Source organism: Petromyzon marinus, chromosome 22 (assembly GCF_048934315.1).
Source record: "Petromyzon marinus isolate PM22_M1 ecotype Great Lakes invasive population chromosome 22, UKy_Petmar_22M1.pri1.0, whole genome shotgun sequence".
Classification (NCBI taxonomy): Eukaryota; Metazoa; Chordata; class Hyperoartia; order Petromyzontiformes; family Petromyzontidae; genus Petromyzon; species Petromyzon marinus.
This window is the reverse complement of record NC_133688.1, coordinates 15,092,607-15,113,158: the sequence shown is the minus strand read 5'-3', so window position 1 is coordinate 15,113,158 and position 20,552 is coordinate 15,092,607. Positions and strand designations below refer to the sequence as shown.

General features: G+C 43.3%; 1 protein-coding gene across 8 annotated transcripts in view; it reads right to left on the bottom strand.

The window, feature by feature from the left end:
- Positions 1-20,552, bottom strand: part of LOC116944948 (ras-specific guanine nucleotide-releasing factor RalGPS2-like) — a 226,099-nt gene that overhangs the window by 176,556 nt on the left and 28,991 nt on the right. For 2 of the 8 annotated variants that reach the window (XM_032958923.2, XM_032958929.2), the window contains exon 1: positions 15,757-15,912. The exons of 2 other annotated variants lie outside the window; for them this stretch is intronic. The gene's annotated coding sequence lies outside the window, so the exon portion shown is untranslated. Of the gene's footprint in view, positions 1-2,932; positions 3,144-12,549; positions 12,637-15,756; positions 15,914-20,552 lie in introns of those variants that run through there. 4 more of the 8 variants (XM_032958924.2, XM_032958930.2, XM_076068750.1 and 1 more) reach the window with 4 other exon arrangements.

Below are 20,552 nucleotides of genomic sequence, written 5' to 3'. Positions count from 1 at the left end.
AGTTTTAGTTTGAACATAATTTCATTGACTAGCCATGCATGTGCTGTCTATTGAACACATGGCATACATTTTCTCGGCACATATACGGTTTTCATTAAAACTCATTAAACGAAATGCCTTCTCTACTATACAATCGACTAATATTATGTACGTTTGTCTGTAGAACTACACCTGGAATGCCCCACTAATTTCAATGAGGTGTCATCTGAAAAAGCATCATATGCAGTTTATGCAATCTAGTACAAAATTCCCACACACACAAAATGTACCTTCGACCCGATAATTTGACTTACTGGCTGGCGCCTGTGCTGTTTATCCATTTAATCATTTGTAATGCTCGGTTGTGCAATGAGGCCCTATTTACAAAATAATACAATGGACAGAAGCAGCGTATGCCTTCTGCAAGGCGCGTGTACAAGGCGACAATGGAGGGAAGCCGCTGCATCTCAAGGAGATGTCCAATATATTGTCTAAAAACAGTGAGTGGTGGAGGGCTCAGACGAGTTATAAGGCTGGTGAGTGTAGACTGCCGTGCGAGTGACAGGGGGGGGGGGGGGGGGTGGGGCCAGGCGAGTGCCAACCGTGCGTAAAGCCACCCCCCCCCTTCCTTAACAGCCGGGCTGCCCTTTAAATTCGCGTGCATCGTTCAAAAATCCGGCCGCACTTTAAAAAAAAAAAATGACCGCAACTTTTTTGTCTTCTTCTTCTTCTTTGAATCGCCACAACAGACAACCAACCATACGTCGGCCCGCACGTGTGAACGTCACACGCGTGCTATGAACGCTCTGTGGCTAAAGCAAACGGAGCGAGCAGCGCCAGGTGAGCTTTGTCGGGTTCACCCTGTGCGCTGCCGGCCGATTGCGATTGCCCAACTCTACTGTCCCCAATACAGGGTGCTTAAAAAACAAAAAAAAAGGTCTGCGTTTCAGGAAATAAGCTTAAAACAAAACTACGTTACGACCCAGCGGACAAGAATGGAACACGTGTGGCATGTTGAACGGCCAAGTGCAGTCTGAACCTGATTAAGATGGCTCGATAGTTAGCACGCACACACACACACACACACTGAAAAAAACCGAGACTCCACAGCATAAAAACGTTCGTCTTAATATGAATGAAAGCAATGCATGTATTCGCTGTGGCCTGGTGAGTGGTGGGCAGTCACTCGTAATTTCATTCTGAGATCCAACAATTAGGTGATTATCCGGGTCAGCACATTTGTTTGGGTTTCACGTTGTCATTTAAGTCATGGGGTTGTGTTTTTTTCACAGGACTTCTAGCTTCATTAAATATTTAAAATGTATTTCCTCCAGAAGCATCATCAGTAGTTTCAGCAGCAACTAATTATCAAGCGATGTTCTTCATTAAAAGGCCACAATTTTGAGCATCATTTTTGGCAAACGATCTCCTCCTGTTCTGCCAGATGCGGATGGCAACAGTAAAACGATTAACCCATCAGTCATTAATATTATCCGCCAAAGTACACGTAACAAAGCGAGCTTCTATGATATACCTGTGGAAACATCGTCCTAGCGTACGGCAAAGGAAAAAAAATATCAGGTGCGCGTAAGGCTTTGGATGGATTATTGTTGTTACTAAATAGTGTTGTGTGCAATGACAAGATACCCATAGTAAGCGCACTGGAGCCTGCAGGAGATTTAAATGAGACACATACCTAAGGTGACGTACATTGCTCAGTGGAGTGTCACAGTGTCATGGTCTCAATTTGCCGTGAGAGAACTGGACGGTCAGGTTCAGCCCTTTTCCAATAACACGAACAATGGCCAAGCCTTAGATACAAAAAAAAATGACATACTTCGGACATACAACGCCTGTAACCCCCTGCAGAACATTTACCCAGAAAGCGTGACAACACACGTGTGCAAAACGAACATATTTTACAAAGCATATTAATGTCATTTGCGTGGCGTCATAAAATATTCATGACTTATAAAGTATTCATTACTCCAGCTAAGTCATAATAGAAAGTACTTCATGCGAGTGTCAAGAAAAATCTGGGAGTCGCTTGCTGAATGTACAATCAGGCTAGTGAATTCCAGAAGATTTTACCCACCTTGGTTTGTACTGTGCGCAATGAAATAAAAATGCACTTGTAATCTAGCACTGTATTGTGTTATTTATTTTGCAATCCATTTATAACGCAACAACACGTAATTCAGGAGAGAAAAAAAATTCATCTTTAACTGATACTTTACATTGCAGCCCCAATTGTATGCACAATCTAGATTTGAAGCTTTCGTGACTGCAGGAATCCATACTCTTTGGTTCTTTCGGTAAAGTCACGTAGGTAGAAACATTATTTAAAATTCTTATACCTACGTGACGTTACCGAAAGAACCAAAGAGTTTGTATGCACAATTGTATAATTTAGCATTGCTAAAGAGGATTATTACAGGTACTGCAATATGAAATTAGGGTATAAAAATAATTGTTGGGTGAGAGCACCCTACGATGGTAACAATCCGTCTTCTGTACCTGTGATTTCTAAATGACAAAATTACCGGAGCGAATTAGCCTGCATGAAATGTGACAGCATTCCAAATTAGTTTTCACGCATCAGCCGTTCACTCACAAAAAGTAACATTATTTTACATGGGGCACTGTGACACTTAACAACGCCATGAACTTAAGGTGCTTAACATTTTTCGAGGAGCATATTGTTGTAAACGCAAAGTGCACATTCATTCCATCGTTGTGTTCGTCACACACCGGATGTGCTGTACTAGTAACGAATTGGCATGCTTTGTTGATCTCTTATTCACGGTCTATACGATTGGAAAACACTGAATGGGCATGACAACTGCCCGCATAGCCCCCTCTCGTCACACACACACACATTGAACACCCATCGTACACGTGACACGTCGCCGTCCAGGAGCACATAATCTGGGCAATGCCACGCGATTCTCACCTGCAGCGCTTGAAACGGCCTTCCTCTCGCTCTCTCTCCCAATTATCCTCTGCGATATGAAAACCGAGAGGACTCGCACTCATTACGCAAGTCTGCGGGGGAGTTCCGACACTGCCAAGCCTCAGCAGCCACGCCCACCACCGTGGTGACATCACCAGTGGCTGCATCAGCTGTTTAATGGGTAGATGGGCTGAGCATGTTCTCTCCTGATCTGGAACAGAGGTTGTAGCTTCATTTAAATTTGGTAAATAGAATTATGTTAAATTAAGGTCAAGGTGATTCTCTGCTCAAATGACGATGAACATTGCATGGGGGCATCGTTGTTCGTCCCCTGTCTACAGCCCCGAGCCAGTCGTGGAAATTCCACATTCCCATGGCAGGGGTGAATCTATCCATGAGACAACTATGGTCGACTTACCCACAAAGTGGTACCTATTTTGTCGACCCCAGAGCGATGATGGGCTGAGTCAACCGCAACTAGGATATAAACGCGCATCTTTACAATAGCAAGCTGCTTGGTCTTAGCCATCTGGCTGGATTCATACACCATCGCTCTTGGCATTAAAACAAGACGTTAATTTATTTAAAGACAGAAATAGCCTATTTTGGTAATTGTACTATAACACAGTACTTTGGTTTAATAGCATCCGTGATTTTCATATCCAACAGAGTCATTTCAACATGCGTTACACAGAAAACACATTGTGCTCAACCATGATCAATCCACCGCTGGATGAAAACCACCCCAAACTGTAATCTCCCATTCTTCCAATTCAGCAAACCATCACGCACCTGTGGCTAGAAATCCATTGTTAGTCCCAAACTTTGGCTGCCGCGTCTTCGAGTGACGTGTTCTACACGAGGCTCACCAACTGGATGCGAACCCTAACACACTCACCCCTCTGTTGTTTCTCCATTGCAATTCTAAACTAACCACTCATCTTCTCATATCTGCACGTTACCTAATTTTGCATTTAGTCATACATTACGATGGTGTAATGTGTTTTACTCTCACTTAGAGGTTGGTTAATTTCTTCATACATTTACCATACATCATCATCATCGTCAGGACCTGTGGTTCAAGAATATTTGAATTATATTTAAATTGTCTTGAGCCATAATGTTATCTTGGCAATGCTATCCGATGAACTACTCTTCGACACTCAAGCTCCGTGTTAGATTCCTGGAGAGATTTCTGACCTCAATTATCCGCGTAATTACCGTTAACTCTCTCGGGAAAGGATCGGTGTTCAAACCCTTAAGGCAAACTGAGTTGTGCCATTCTCTTCTCGCCTCTCTGATGCCGACTTATATTAATTTATCTTGTTCAACGAAGCTTAATCACAGTAGTTAATTGGGACCCATGAGTTTTGGGTCCTATTATTGGATAGTATCCATGAGTTATGGGGTCCTATCTTGATTTGAGGCTGTCGTGACTGCAGTAATCCATACTCTCCTGGTTCTTTCGTTAAAGTCACGTAGATAGAAAAAAATTATAATAGAACACGACGTTTCGGTCGCAACACCTGATGACGGACGCTTGTGTTGCGACCGAAACGTCGTGTTCTATTATTATTTTTTCTATCTACGTGACTTTACCGAAAGAATCAGAGAGTATGGGGTCCTATCCAACAAACGAATTTCACCATGCATACCCAAAAACACATGCTATACACATAAACACATGCTGTACATGTGCAGTATTCTGTAATGCTAATAATAGCAAGTGACATAAACGATGCGCTGGCCATTGGTGCTGTATTAAAATAGTACGTGTCACTGCACGAGGAAAGTGACTCACGGAGATAAACAAAGAGCGTTCACGAACCAATTATCTCCGTTCCCTTTGGGGACACAAGCGACACTCACTGGCCTCATAGCAGGCAATGACTCAAACTCATTATCAATTCAGTGTACACGTTATACAGTACGGCACTTATCATTCTTGCGTGTAATGTGTAGCGCAGCCTTTCCTTGCAAATCAAGAATGAACATGAGCATTGAAACAGAAGATGTTGTATATTTATTGAATTATTTTTGTTCGAATGTTTATCTTGGTTTATGACCAATAATACCAAAATGCTGCAGTTATTTTTGCTGTTTCTCACTGTAAACATTTCGGCCATATGGATCATTATATTAGGGTGCTCAATTCCATGAGGTTTTACGGAAATCAATACAGCGCCAGTTCAATAGGCTTCACACATTCATTGCACGTGGGCTGCGACACTGCCTGGATGCTGGAGAGAATCTCCTCTGCTTTTTTAAAACCACGCTTTTATGAAATGTACTAGTAATGGCAGAACTCCACGACTCCAGGAAGTGGCCCCGAAGCTTGCCATAACGTGAGAGGGACCGTGGCCAATTACAGCCAACGTCAGTTTTATCATGGACAAGTAGACCCAAGCCGAAACATAACATGTTAAAAAGAATGTTTAAAAAATATTTTTTTTATGATAGAATATAGTATTGTCATCAGTATGACATGAGTATACCAAGTTTGCAGTCGATACCACGTTGGGAAGTGGCTTAAAATTGAGTTACAAGATTTGATGATACAACAACAGACAGAGTGAGTCCAAAGAAAGCGTGTAGAATGGAAGGAACAGGAAATAGAGGAAGGCCTAACAGAGAACGGGCTTCACGACATAAGAGATTGGTGCCAGAAAGATGTGACATTACTTGAGCATATTGGTACCAGACAGAGGATAATGGGGAACAAATAACGAAATGTGCAGTGGACACCTACGGGCTCTCTGCCCATGGATCGTGATGATGATGAAATGATGATGACGATGATACTACCCAGTAACCTGTGGCCAGGTTGATACCATACGGTTCACCGCAAGGTAAAAGGTGCGGTGCTGCAATTTTTGTTCACTCCACCACTGGCAGAAAGGCCTCCCCACTGGGACAGAGCTCAGAGTGAACTCTTCCAGAGGTTACTTTGGCCTACTCTTTCACGCTCGCCAAAAGTCTCGTAAGAGTTTAACACATGGGCTTTCGCGACCAATATTATCCATAAAACCGGTTTTTTTTTTGGGTTAGATCGCATATATATATATAAAATGCGTCATACGAAAAGTCGTACTCGAATTGTATTTGTTGTGGGTTTACTCTCCAACACACCGGTGTGCTGAAGTAGTAACTGGCACATTTTCTTCACGTGACAAACCTTACCAATTGGCCATGTCGGGTTTAAAGACACATTGATATTTACGCGCTTTAACCCAATTTTTTTTTTTAATTACGTCTTGGAAGAGATCGGAGTATCCACAATTTATCCCACCACACGTGACATACCAATGTATTACCTGTGCTGTACCCATTTATACTGCTGGGTAGACAGCAAAAAGTGTGGGGGGGGGATGAGTTAGAAATTGCACCGGTGTTTCAAATGCCGCAGCCGTGGTGCCGAGATGTTAACTACCTCGTCTGATATGCAGGAGGTCATGGGCTCGATCCCGAACCTGACGTCTGTATGTTTGGAATTTGCATGTTCTCCCCGTGGTCACGTAGATTTTTCTCCGGGGTTTCCCACCACATATTAGAAAGAACGTGCGTTTGGAGTACCAGTAAAACCTTGGATTTGCGAGCATAATTTCTTCCGGAAACGTGTTTGCAAATCCAAAGCACTCCGTATATCAAAGCACTCGTATATCAGTTGTGATCACGTGACGTCGGCAGACAAAGCGTGCACACGTACATTACTCGTATTGCAAGACCCTCGCTCGTTTATCAAATATTTATTTAAAAATTGTGCTCGTCTTGCAAAACACTCGCAGACCAAGTTACTCGCAATCCAAGGTTTTACTGTATTTGGCTGCGATACATTTCCACGCGATAAGCCACTTCGTTGAGCTCTAATTTGCGTTAGCCATGACTCTTCTGAAAATGAGCCGTTTCGTTCAGTGGGGCCTTACCTGGTAAAATAAAAAAAAACCCGCGATGGCTGGATTCGCAAGTCCAGCATGTGCTAACCATGGCAGCAATCCGCGAACATGGCTCATATCCTGCCCTTTGATTACTTTAACAGCAGCCTGTGAGCCAAAGCCAGGTAGAGGCCACCCTAGAAGCACACAGGACAGCGTGCAGAGCACAGTACTACTATACATCGTATTCGGAGCTGCTTTCCAACAGCGTTGCACGCACGCACGCACGCTTGAACTTTACTTATAACTGGGCGAGGGGCCATTCATGACAAGTACACTTTTTCTGGTATCCCACAATCAACAGTACAAAAAAGTTCAGCATGTATATTTGAGTTTAGTTTGTTGTCCTTCCCCCCCCTCCCTGCACCTCCGATTGGCACGGTTGGCTACGTACGGTGAGAAAGAAGTTCAACATAGTACAGTAAAACCCTTGGATTGCGAGTAACTTGGTCCGCTTTGTCTGCCGAGCGCCACGTGATCACAACTGATACATACGAGTGCTTTGATATACGAGTGCTTTGGATTACAAACACGTTTCCGGAACGAATTATGCTCGCAATCCAAGGTTTTACTGTACATATAATGCGGGGTAGGTCTTCGATTTATTGAGACTGAAAAGAAAGCCAGTTGCACAGTTGTGTAGTGCTGCAGCAAACGGTTAACTCAAACATTTTGCTGGACAGAGGGAGAAAATCCTGCTGGAAGCGTTTTCGATTCTCACTCTTCCACCCAAGGGCTATTCCTGTGGGAATCGTGATTCTTCTATGGGATGTATGTAGAATTTCCTTCGCACCGTACGTAGATAAGCGTGCTAAATCGGAGGTGCGGGAAAGATTCCTTTTACGTAGGATATTCCCATGTGACAATCTCCTTTGATTCGCACTGGAATTCTATCTGAGATTTGGTCATGCAAGAATTGGTGCAATGGGATGGGATTACATTGCGATTCCATTACAAATCTCGCCGAGCTATGCTTTGGCTATTCGTAACTTAGCACAGCACTTCGAATTCCAACTGGCCAGAGAGGCAATTCGGGCAGGCAGATGCCCGAATTTCCATTGAACGGAGCACCACTGAACACCATGCTGGGCTCCTCAAAGCCCCCCCCCCCAAATTCAGATTCCACTGTGGGGAGGGGGGGGCTACGTTCTACTGATCCCAAGATCCTTCCAGCAATTCATAAGAATCTAACAATTGAATGATCATCATTCCAGGTGAGAAGCCAGTGAGAATCTCCTGACTCTAATATGGGATGGGAGGGGGGGTGTGTAAACTCGATTGCAGAAGATAAACGGTTCAGACCAGAGCGGGTGCTGTTAACAGCCTGTAAGTAGAACGAATATTTTATTTTCTAGATCACGCGTGTCTTAGATAAGGCATGTCAGCATCAAGAGGATTGGCAATAAAAGCCTTGCATCGAAGCCTATAAACATTGTTGGATTAAAAGCTTGTTTCGAACTCATGTGCATAATAATAATAATACCCTAAACACCGCGGTCACCTTTGGGCAAATTTCCATCGCAAGCAGCTCAGGTTGTTGCGTTTGTAAAAAAAACAGCCATTATAAAATGTGCATAAGAGTTTTTTTTGGTGAGATCGCGTAAATATAATGTGTCGTTAAACCCGCCACCACCCGACACAGCCAATTAGCAAGGTTCGTCACGTAAACAGAACATGCCAATTGGTTACTCGCACAATGTTCACACCGATAGCGGCTCCCACCGTTCGAGTGAAACAAAAAGGTGGATGGGGATGGGCGGGGGAACTCTGCGTGAATTACACGTGGCCCTAAAACACGCAGCATCGCCAATACAAATGCAGGGCAATCAAAAACAAGGCCGGCCGGGACAGGACGCCTTGAGCGTTTAGCGTGCAACAAAAAAACAACCAATCGCGCTTACAAGGGGGTCGGACAGTATGGCTCCTGCTAGAGTCGCATTTGCATTCTGTGAGCGTAAAAAAACACAAAAATTCTTCCGCCGTTAAATTCCGTGAAGGCGTTTGAAAAAGGGGGGGGTTTAAAAACCCAACGAGCCTCTCGTGGCCACATGTTACAGCTGTCGTGTCACCAACAATGCGGTTGCCCGTGCCCAATTTCCCCGTGGGCAAGCTCCATAAGTTAAGCAACTTCGTACGGAACAAAACAATCCTTTTTGTATTTCATACCCACGATTCTCCCCTCCACTCAACACCCCTTTCACACTGTCCCTTGTCTAGCCAACTGTGAAGGCACTAAATCTATTTGACCCACAGACCCCCGGAACCGAAGCCGTGGAAAGTGAGTAATGGTCGCAGACGAATATTCTATCAAACGCTGCAGCAGGCTACGCTTGGCCAACCGACTGTGTACATCCCCAACCAAGTAGCTGTCGAACATTGTGTGGGTGCTGCAAGCACTTTCCACTTTGTCACGCCGCTCACTTATACAGTGCAGCCACTTAAGATTATTTGGAAGGGCCTTAAACTTTTTGAGCTAAGTGGGTAAGGTAGGGCTGAGCCTGTCTGAGCTTTAAGGGATTTTGGTCGGAGTGACCCTGGGCAGTCAAGGAGGGAGGGTAAGTGCGCAATGAAACCTGCCCATAGTTTTCCCGTCGCTCGTGGAAGCTGCCCGCGATGAATGTCCGACGTTACAGTGGGCAGTTGCTCATCTCCGACCGTGTAAGTGATCGATTTCTCCACCGACCATCGGTTCGATTTCTCGACTAACATCGGACAAAACATTTTTGGGTGGTAAAAAAAAAAACCCCGCGTCACCTCTGTACCCACGTGTAACGCTGGACGGGGAAGTTGTGGGTGGGTACGTGGGTTGTAGGGGGATTCCTGGGGTGGTTGCCATTTTTAAAGACACCCGAGTAATCACCCACAATGTCAAATATTTCATTATAACATTTAGTCAATAAATTAACTTAATCGTCCCAAGTCGAAAACAATGGTTCAGTGTTACCCCACGTACCACAGCCATACCCCTCTGTTCTGTAAATGTGCTGTTAATGTACAGCCCCCTTGTCAATATGCTGCTGGATAAGGACCTCATGCGGTGCAGGTCATGGGAGTTATTTGACCATACTTCATCACGTTGGTCAGCGTGGGTTGAAGGTGGGGAACGTAATTGAAGGAGCATAGAATGATAGTACAACAATGGGTTTTGCTGCAGCCTGCTCTGGTGACCATCATGCATCGCCACAGCCTATAACAACTGTTCTGCATGTTGGTTCCCCATCTAAGCACGAGACAGGCTCCACAGGCTCAATAAAGGTTTCATTAACTGAGCAGTGTTCTTAGTTCAGAAATAAATAAAGGTTGTGAAATGGGCTATTGTCATCATCTTTGAGAAAGAGCTTTCTAGCTCATTGGTTTCCTCCAGTATGAATAAATATTCTGATTCTGGTTCCAGGATCCGATGAGATCCGGCCAAGTCCAGATGAGATCCGGCCAAGTCCAGAGACTTAGGCAAGGTTTATCCAGCCATAAGAACTCTCGAGAGAAGACAATCATCACATGCATTATCATGCCTCATTCCACATATCTACAAGGTAATTGTTGTGTTTTTTTTATTTAAATACAAGACGTCTGTTCAGCGTGGAAAAGTAGGCCCAATATCCTCTTGGAGGGCTCTCTAAAGCTCCCTCTGCTGGAGGCCCTTCCACCAGCAGTGGATTGAGCAAGCCATTGCAGGGGCTGCATAGCCTTAACTATCTTTTTTAATTTAAATCCACCGCTCGTGATAATAAAAATGTGGAATTTCTACATTTTTCGCGAAGCTTCTACGCTGCAGAGCAATTAAGCAGCTACTGTAATGCTTTTTAGTTGTTTGCGGCGAGACACTTTCACAGGCATTGCACACTATATCATGGGTGGTTAATTTGGCTACATAAAGAAGCCTGCATTTGTAGAGTTCAATGGCCCCTTTAATTTTTAGACACGGTAATTATGCTAATGTAGCGTCCGTTCTGTCGTTAATTTTTAAAAAGCTCCAAGATGAAACAGAAAATGTTGCTCTTGCAGACAAGGATATTCCAATGAGGAGCATCCAACCGTGGCCATCGAGTGCCAACCTTAATAACCACGTTCATGGCAGAATTAGCGTGAGATGTTTGCACAAGGATGCAAGTGTGAGCCTCCCACATTCAATCAAGAGTACAGGTTCATGCTTTAGATGTATAGCCACCGACTTCCCCATCCATCCCAGCCTGTATTCGTTTTTTTTCTCTCCAGCCTCTCCCTCACTTCCCACTCACTTCTCCCCATCAGCCAGCACAGCTTACTGCGTTCCAACTACTGTATATCCTGATACCAAAGCCTTAAAGAGATCCATAATTTCAATTATGACTCCAACAGGTTTTCAACTTCTCAACATCACAATATAACCGGAATTCAACACCCCATCATTACATTACAACCATTGAAAATGTAAGTATGTTTTTCATGAATCTGTTTTTTTTAAGGTTTCGATGCATAACACAGTATTTCAATTCACATTATGTAGCTGTATTCAAAATTAAATAACGAGAAATGCAGTCTCTGAGATTAACTATGCTAACCATGTTAAAAAAAAAAACCCCGCTGCACAGTACTGAAATGATAGAATTTAAACTTTCAAAACTGCAGACTGCAGAGATCTCCGTGAAATGTATGCAATCTCCTGAACATAAATACATGCTTCCGACAGTGTGTGCACTTCTCTGATCACCTTTGCAAGCATACGATGCCACTGTTTGAAATCTACCTTTATTTACTACCACGGCTGCATTCTCCCATCCCACCAAGCGGATCCCCACCAAGTCGTAGGTTGCATAGCCACCTCAACACACAGGAGCAACACGTCAATTATAAAGGACGCCGAGCTGAAGCCGATTGGAATGGAAACATTTTAGCGAGCTGAATGTTGTAACGTTAATAACGAACAGCGATAGCAGTTTAACGATTCATGCTGCGATTTGTAGGTGCATTAGATCATTTGCTATCCATAGTTGTTTTTTTACATTTCTCATGATTTTGATGTGATATCATCAATTGGGTCGAACTGTCAAGGTGATGTCACTGCAACACCTCTGGGAGGATGACAGGAGTTCTTTTGGAATACTAAGGCCTTTACAGTATTTAAAACTAGGCCATAACAAGACGAATATTATCTTTTTTAAGGCATGCCTAAGCAGACGAGGCCCCGTGATTGCATTAATGTTAGGTTAATAGAACAACATTTTTTATGCTTAGTTACCCAATATTGTGCATGTGAAATGAATTATTTTGAATCTTTACTCGTTAATAGCCATGCAGTGTTAAAGCTTTTTTTCCAGGAAGATCCTACACGGGGAGTTTCTTAAATCTCCCAGATATTATATGCTACATTTACTGGATTGGCCACTCTCAATAAAGGTCTCATTAACTTACCGGTGCTCTGAGTTCAGAAATACATAAATGCGGTTAAATGGGCTGTTGCCATCAAATACCTAGGGTTTGAGAGAGTCCCATCTTCGTTACGATTCATTGCTATTTACAAAGCAAGACTGTTGCATGAACTTTAAATATTAAATGTCAATGGCAACGCAAGATAAATAATTCTGAGAAAGCATCATCTTTAGGAACACATTCGATAACACTTGCCAAAAATACATCTTCCAACAGTGCACTTTTCAAGGCACAATTTACCAGCTTGCTTTTTAAATCATTACGGGTAACACTTACTAGAGATGCAGCTGCTCTTGTGTGGATCTGCCAGAAGGCCTGGTTGTACGTTAGGTGATATCACAGAGTCCTAAACAGTTACAGTTTCTCTGTCACTTATCAAATCTGAAAAAAAAACAGATTCAACTCAAAACACAGTGGTACCTCGGTATACATCGTTAATTCGTTCCAGAAGGTAGGAGGACTTATACCGAAAATGACGAATACCAAACGAATTTTTCCCATAAGGAAATAATCCGTTCACGAGTATAAGAAATTATATTTTATATGGCATAGTATACATTAATGGGGTTGTATAACAATGTAGACACTACTTATTACTAAAATGCATACATACATTAAAATAAATGCGTGTGAAAATTCACAGAGAGTTATAACAAGGGTTGTGTGTACTGAACGAGATCTACAGGCAGACTGAGGAGCGGCGCTTTGTCTCAGTCGTGAACGGGGTCTACGCGGGTACGCAGTGACTCATCCCGACCCATACAAGTTCTAGCAAGCGTGTCGTATCCCAAGCAAGACGTCGTATCCCAAGACGTTTTTCTCGTCAAAACACGACGTACACCAAATTCGACGTATCCCAAAGCGGTCGTATACCGAGGTACTGCCTTACGGTTGCCATCAGTGCAGAGGGCTTCCAAACACCGAGTAGACTGCACTTCGTTTCCCAAGTTAGGGTCTCTGTACCCTTCACCACTAGGGTGGATTAAGAGTCATTTCAATAAAGGGAATTAAAAAAGGCAACCACATGAGGAGTAAAATGCTAAAGCTCTTTCAAGGTAGACTCAGAAGGAGCCCATCAGTAAATAAGGGTACATTCATATTAAGGGAGCTGTATTTGTTTTTATACTCGAAAACTGTAAGTAGCATACTCTTTGGTTAGATGACGACGTTTCGATCGCTACACAAGCGACCGTCTGTATCTGTTCCACCTGATGACGGTCGCTTGTGTTGCGATCGAAACGTCGTGATCTAATTTATTTCATTTTCTACCTACGTGACTTTACCGAAAGAACCAAAGAGTATGGATCTCTGCAGTCACGAAAACGTCAAATCTAGATTGTACGTAGCACTCAATGTTTTATTCAGGATTAATTATGGTTTGTTTTGTTTTTTTTAGCTACAGCCCTTCCATTGTTAATACAGCACATATGTAGAAGTATGATTACCATATTTTAAAGATAACGAGTGGACTGATACTATGGACGTAAAACAACTTTGTGTCAAAATTTTTTAGACAATTTAATATACCGTAGTTTAAATCAACTAACGATGGGCATTCTAATCTACTGACATGTAAAATGAGATGTAAAATGTTACTTTGGCACGTAATTATATTTGTTGAATGTTTTCCTTGATAAAAACAGACTACTTGTTACAATGTCCAACCGATAATTTAATTATCCAAGGCGATCCATCACTTCACCAATTTCCAACGACCCTCTCTTACTCTTGTTTCTCAACAGGTAATTGAATAGTGTTGTGAAAGCGATGGCTCCATATCTTACAGTGGAGAGTGCTCGAGAAAGGTTTACTGTGATAACTCTTGAGATTGGTGAGATACGTGTAAAGGCTTTACATTTCCATGTTAGTTTTTTGATGCCTCAAATTTTGGCGGGGTGTCTATAAATGGATCACCCTGTGGAAATTAATAGGTGGGTAAGCAGTTATGGTGTTATAGCTATGATTTTTTTTTTACATTTATTTGGACATCTCCTATGGTGATTATTGATAGTCATATCGTAAATATAACGTTGGCCCCAAAGTAACATTTTACCATACAATTGCATTGCCACTGATTTTGTATTCATGTAATCTATTGTGATGCAACACCAGTTGCAATGTTGTAGTGTTGTTCACTGTGCTTAATTATCTTCATGATATAGGTACAATACTGTACGATGATCATGTGGTGATTTGTTAAAACAATTTAAAAAACAAGCAATATTGTGTTCTCAAAAGACTGTTGAAATAAAGTGTTATATTTTATAAATACTCCATGGTATGTGCACGCCACTACAAAAATCGTAAACACTTGTAGAGATGAAGCATACATAACTCATCTGTGCGCACAACAGCATTGCCATTTCACAACAGCACGGCAAATGCGGTACTGCAATTGAATGCCGTGCATTAAACCTGGCAATGCGCAGAATTATTTCAGCTAATACACAAATCATAATTGAGAACACGGATGGACGTTGTCAAATAATGACCCCAGATGCGTGTGCAATGGTTAAGCCATCGAGCGGTGCGAACGCCGTCCATCAGCTTTACGATATCAGCCCACAGTCTGGCAGAGGCTTTACCACGGCGTCCCTATGGAAGGGAATCACAATTCACAAACCGGCTATTTGACATTTGTGTATACGACACACACACGCGCGAATAGCTCCCCAAAGGGGCGATGTCGGTAGAGCGTCTCATATTTTAAAAGGGAAATATCTGCCCGTATACCATCACATTACGCCCAAATGGTTTGTGCCGCATCTTACACCCACTCAGCCGTTCGTTCGTTCAAATGTGCCACAATTGTTAAACCAAGTACCGGCACTGTTTGTAAATATTATTGATTTTCCAAAAGATTATAGCCACGCTCAAAATAAATCGTTTGGGGGGGGGGGGGGGTGGCAATTGACATTTAGACAAGCGACTTGTAACACACACACACCCGGCGTGCACAATTAGTGACAATTCGTGGTCGTGTGACTTGCCCCACCCAGCACACACACACACAACCGCACGATCATCACCCAGCCCCATCCCAGCTGAACTACGGCGCAACATTAGCTCGCTCGACCTTAAAACAATAAAGTCACATCTTCCGTGCGTCATCTCCCGAGCCACGGACACCATCCATTCACACACGACCACACACACACAGCGTGGAACGACAACAGGAGGGAGCTGCACGTTTTTACATAACGCCGGCCATGCAGTAGCAGCAGCAGCAGCTGACAGCTCGCAATACTAAAAACAACCTCGGCCTGCACGCACGAATCAGCTGGTCTCAGCAGCATGTGCTGCATTTTTATAAAAAATATCATTTGATGCATCCTTCCACACCGCGATATATGAATCAATCAACTTTTTTTCACCACCCCCTCCACTCCAATGTAGCTTAGCGCTACGTACAGACAAAACGCGAGAGATAGATGTTACAAGGCGCGCGCGCGTGTGTGTGTGTATATATAAATGGGTTCCTACCGTTAACACGCGCCAAGGATCGTACCTATGCCACCGCACCACAGGAATCCCCCCCCCCAGCCCCCGATCACCACCAACCCAGTGCGAGACGAGCACACGCTGGTTGCTAATCTCGACTGTGCTTCCTCTCCTCCGTCCCTCCTCTCACACTCTCACTCTCTCGTAGGCAAAACGATGACATCACCGTGCCCACTTGCTGGGGATCGAGGAGGGGGTGCTGCTTTATTTGCAGGCAAGGCGTGCGTGCCAGACTCCGCACGCCCAAGCCGCCAACAGCGTTGTAACGGCGGGGCCCTGCTTGACTCCTCCGTTTGCATTTTTTTTATGTGCCACCAAACTCTACGGCACAAGGGTGGACCCGCCATAAGTCGGGAATAATTGGAGGGGGGGGGGGGAAATCAATAATTCACGTTTTTGTTTTGTTTCCGCAGGCCCAAGATGTCTCTGAGTAAGGATGAACGAGTCCACATAATTCCACTCGTAGGGAATCGTAGTCAGAGGGAAGGTCGCTGTTGAATTTAACAGACTGCATCCAGACCGCGAGCCAATAACACAGAGCTGTGGTTTCCCTGTGATTCCAGATTCATGGGACACCCTGTATATATTTTATTTTTGATCAGGTAAGGGAGGGTCCAACTGAGCGACATAGCTCTCTTTTTTTTTCCATAAGCAACACGGTTATCGCAAATGGTATGGCTCAAACGAAGTCTGGCTTATCACGTGGAAATGTTGTAGCAGCCAAATACGCTAAACGCGTGTGATGTTGATTCTAAATGTGGACGGTAAAATCCACGCGACCACGAATGTACGGGGGTCGTCCAGATGTCTGTGTGACCCCTCCATTTCATTCTCTAAAAAGTAATGTTTTAAAAGATGTATTTAAAACGTTAATAAGTATGCACAGAAAAATGTTCGGGGTCAATTAATTGAGGGTCATCAGACATCCTGACCACCGTGTACAGCACAGGGACAGATCCTTGCCCTGTAACCGAGTAAACAGAATCTAAATATTTATCCATCCTGAAGAAATCGAACGAGCGATGACACTTTTTCACAGATGTCCAGTAGACATGCCAACCTTATGGGTCAACGTTTGGTTGGCATGTGGTTGACACCGTTAGATCAACGTTCTCCCAATGTCAGCGAGTGGTTGAAACTGTTGGGACCAATGTTGGCCCGTTGTTGGTTGGCCCAACGTTCCATGCTTGCTGTGATGATCGGAGGTTCACTATCATTGATTGAAACAAGCCCGGCTGTGTCGAAACCGGTCCAAAGTTTTGCGTGTCTTGAATCAATGCTGCTGAAATGATGCACTGTCAGATGGCCGTGCGGCTGATGGATTGTATAAGAAATACTTTCATATTTTGATGGATACATGAGGACTTCTGTAATTCAATTATGAGCTGCCATGATTTATGGCCGCATTTTTTTACGTAATGGCCAAAAGTGTCATCAAATGATGAATAGGCTTCTCTTGTTAATTACGTGTGAATACTGTTTCAACGAAATTATACAAGATGCTCTTTAACCTTTAGGATATTTGACTGCGGCTTCGATAACATTTCTGTTTGCATACGAGAACTGTACCGTGTAGTATCAGGAACTCTGACAATACTTGAGATTGTATGCGCAGGACATGTGCGCGTGTGTTATGTGTTATTTTAGTCGGACGAATTGTGGCCGAGCAAAATATTGTGTTGACGCTGTAACCAAATATGGAATCGCCTGCAACGACACCGGCACACTGGCTGGAGAAATGCGAGCGAGTAAGCCAAATTAGGGCGACTCAGCAGCGACAATGAGTGCCATAACTTGAGCCAGCGATTGCAGTGTTGCAGCAACGCCTCTGATAGCTGCGTCCTTGTCAATGGATAAGCGCACGCCACGCATTGCACATTTTCTGACAGTTAACGAGAGGCACGCGCTCTTGCGCTCCAGCGCGTGCCTATCTGATGCCATGTGACAAAACACAGCTGGCGCGCCAGACACAATCAGGTGTAATTGCCTTCCACTGTACCGTAATTAATACTCCACTTTTAATTATGTGCCCTTTACACGATTGTCAGCGCACGGATCGACCTTTCTTAAAGGTCAACCAACGATGAGCCAGCTACAGATATTAACTGCACACACTCTGGGCTCTCCCACTGATTTGTGTCTCGTTAAGGCAGTCACGCACCTCGGCTGTACGTTACTAAGGAAAAGGACACACATTTTCACTACAATAAGAGCATGGCTTCCACTTTAAAAAGAGCTACACAAGTCAATTTACTCTTCGTTAATTATTACAAACACATTTTAATTAAAAAGATAAACATTGTCTCTTCATCAAAACAATACAACATTTTATCCGGCTCAAATGAGCATTTAGGCCATACTCAATCTCCTGTTAACAGCCCTGAGACAGTGGAGGAAATTCCACATTCCTATGGGCAGAGGGTGAGGGCAAGTCTATCCAAAGGACAATCACTGTTGACTTCCCCACAAAATGGTACATACTTTATCGACCTATTATGGATGATGGCCTGAGTCAACCTCCCAACCAGAATTTTTACTCGCAATTTTCTGATTGCGAACCGCTTGCTCTACCACCGAGAGGGTACATAAGAGTATATGATAATGCTGCTGCAAACCTATAGTGAGGTTAGGTTACTGGCCATAACGTAACACACAATACACTACAGCATTTGAAAATTATGATGATTATAGTTTATGTCTACAAATGGAGCAGCTGGTCAACACTGCCCTCCATCCCTTAAGGGCTTCCGAATGGTAGACGTAGTGGCATCGCGTGGTTTCCATTGGCCCTGGTACAAGGAATTTAATGGGGCCCTCTGTCCAATCCCCTACCCCCTCGACGCCCCTTCATAGCCCAGAACCTGGACCCCTCCAGCCCATGGACCAGAGTGCAGTTCCACGGCCTGTGTGCTCGAGAGAAATTTCAATGGGTAGAACCTTCAACACTACTGTAGTACTTAACGCAACAACTTCCGACTGGCTGAGTCTTCGATATCCAGTTTAATTAAAAGCCTTCGTTTGGCTTACTAAACCACAGGCGTCGATACTAAACTCTCGGCCTCCCAATACATTTATTTGCAGACGACAGTGGCAGATGCATGCAAAGTATTGCAATTAAAAATCTAGGATTGTTGCTTTCTCGGTCTCAGTGTTCAACAGAATCAATGTTTCCACTGATATAGATTTTTTTTCTTGTCTTTCTCCAGTTTTATCCCGGTTACGTTAACGGTGTCTTATCACGAGACAAATAATCTACTGAGAACGCTCATAGAGCTGTGTTGATCATCCGTGTTGAGAGAACGGTCCACAGAAGGCGATGTCACAGAATGGGCTTCGGAAATATCTTTAAGCGACCTCTCAAATTTCATACCCTCCCTGTTACAGAGTAATCTTCATCGCATAACAGACTAAACAATATATACATACACTTGCTTATCGAGGAAAACAAATTCTCAGAATTGGAATTGTACCAAATTCAATGGGGAATATTTTTTTTTATAAAATTTTACACGTTTTTTTTTGTGCAGTTATTGGTTACCAGATTGAGATCATCAACTCACTCCACTGGAGAATCCACATTAATTACAGGTGGCTGAATCCCAGATGAGAAACCAGCTGTACCACCGCAGCTTTTTTTCACCTCCGAGTCCTCTCCCTTTTACATTTTTTTCACCTAACCCAATTTACGTTGATGAAGTTTACCAAGCCCTCTTAAGCAACATTCGTAACCATTTCATTATAAATGTGTTTTTTTATTTTACTCTTGAAAAGCTGTCCACTCAACACAATTTATATTCTCACGGGATAACGACAAAGCTATGCAGTTGGTTTAAATTCTCACCCATTCAATGAGTGGCAGTTTTTAATTTCCCTTTATCCTATTACCAATGGTGAATCATCAGCCATGATCTATCCACTGCGTGATGTAATAATCACAAATGCTTAACAAAATCACTGCATTGTTTTCACACGTGACTAATAGAGAACCCATTGCCCTGCAATGGAAAGAAATTTCAAATGCAATGCCGTACTCATGGAAAGCAACGATTACTGCATTGTGGCCAATACACAGTTACCACGGGTCATTACCAAGACTTAACCTGGTGATTGCTAGTGAGCCCTTATGTAGATCACCATCACTTTAAGTAGCTGTGTTTGTAAATGTACGAGTGGATAGCCCGTTGCTCGGCAATGTAAAATAACAGACGGCTGTCATTTTCATACTGGTAATTACATCCAGCATCATTGGGCGATTTCTGGAAAAAAATGTAAATGTTGTGGATTTACTCTCCAACACACCGGTGGGCTGAAGTAGTAACTCATTGTCACGTTTTGTTAACGTGACATACCATGCTAATTGGCTGCATCGGGTGGTGGTGGGTTAACGACACATTCATATTTATGTAATCTAATCCAAAAACAACCTTCATTATGAATAATATTAGTTGCGAAAGCCTACGTGTCAAACTGTATGGATTTTGTTTATGCAATACACGTAAAATTAAAGACGGTAGACTTTTCACATGTTTGGCCTTTTGACTACACCAAAGGCAATGCAAGCCAATTTATTTAATTCATCCAGCCGACCATTAGGCACCCCCCCCCCCCCAATGTGTTTGAGAAGCCTTAAATATTTATGGCCTCTTCTCAGTGAATCAGCTGCAAATCGGTGTACTGTATATTTGGGGAGACACGTCAGTGTAGTCAAGCTGTGCCCTAAATGAGGTTCCCATAGCCAGATGCGAAACAGTGGCCACAGTGAACGGTTTTCATCTGGG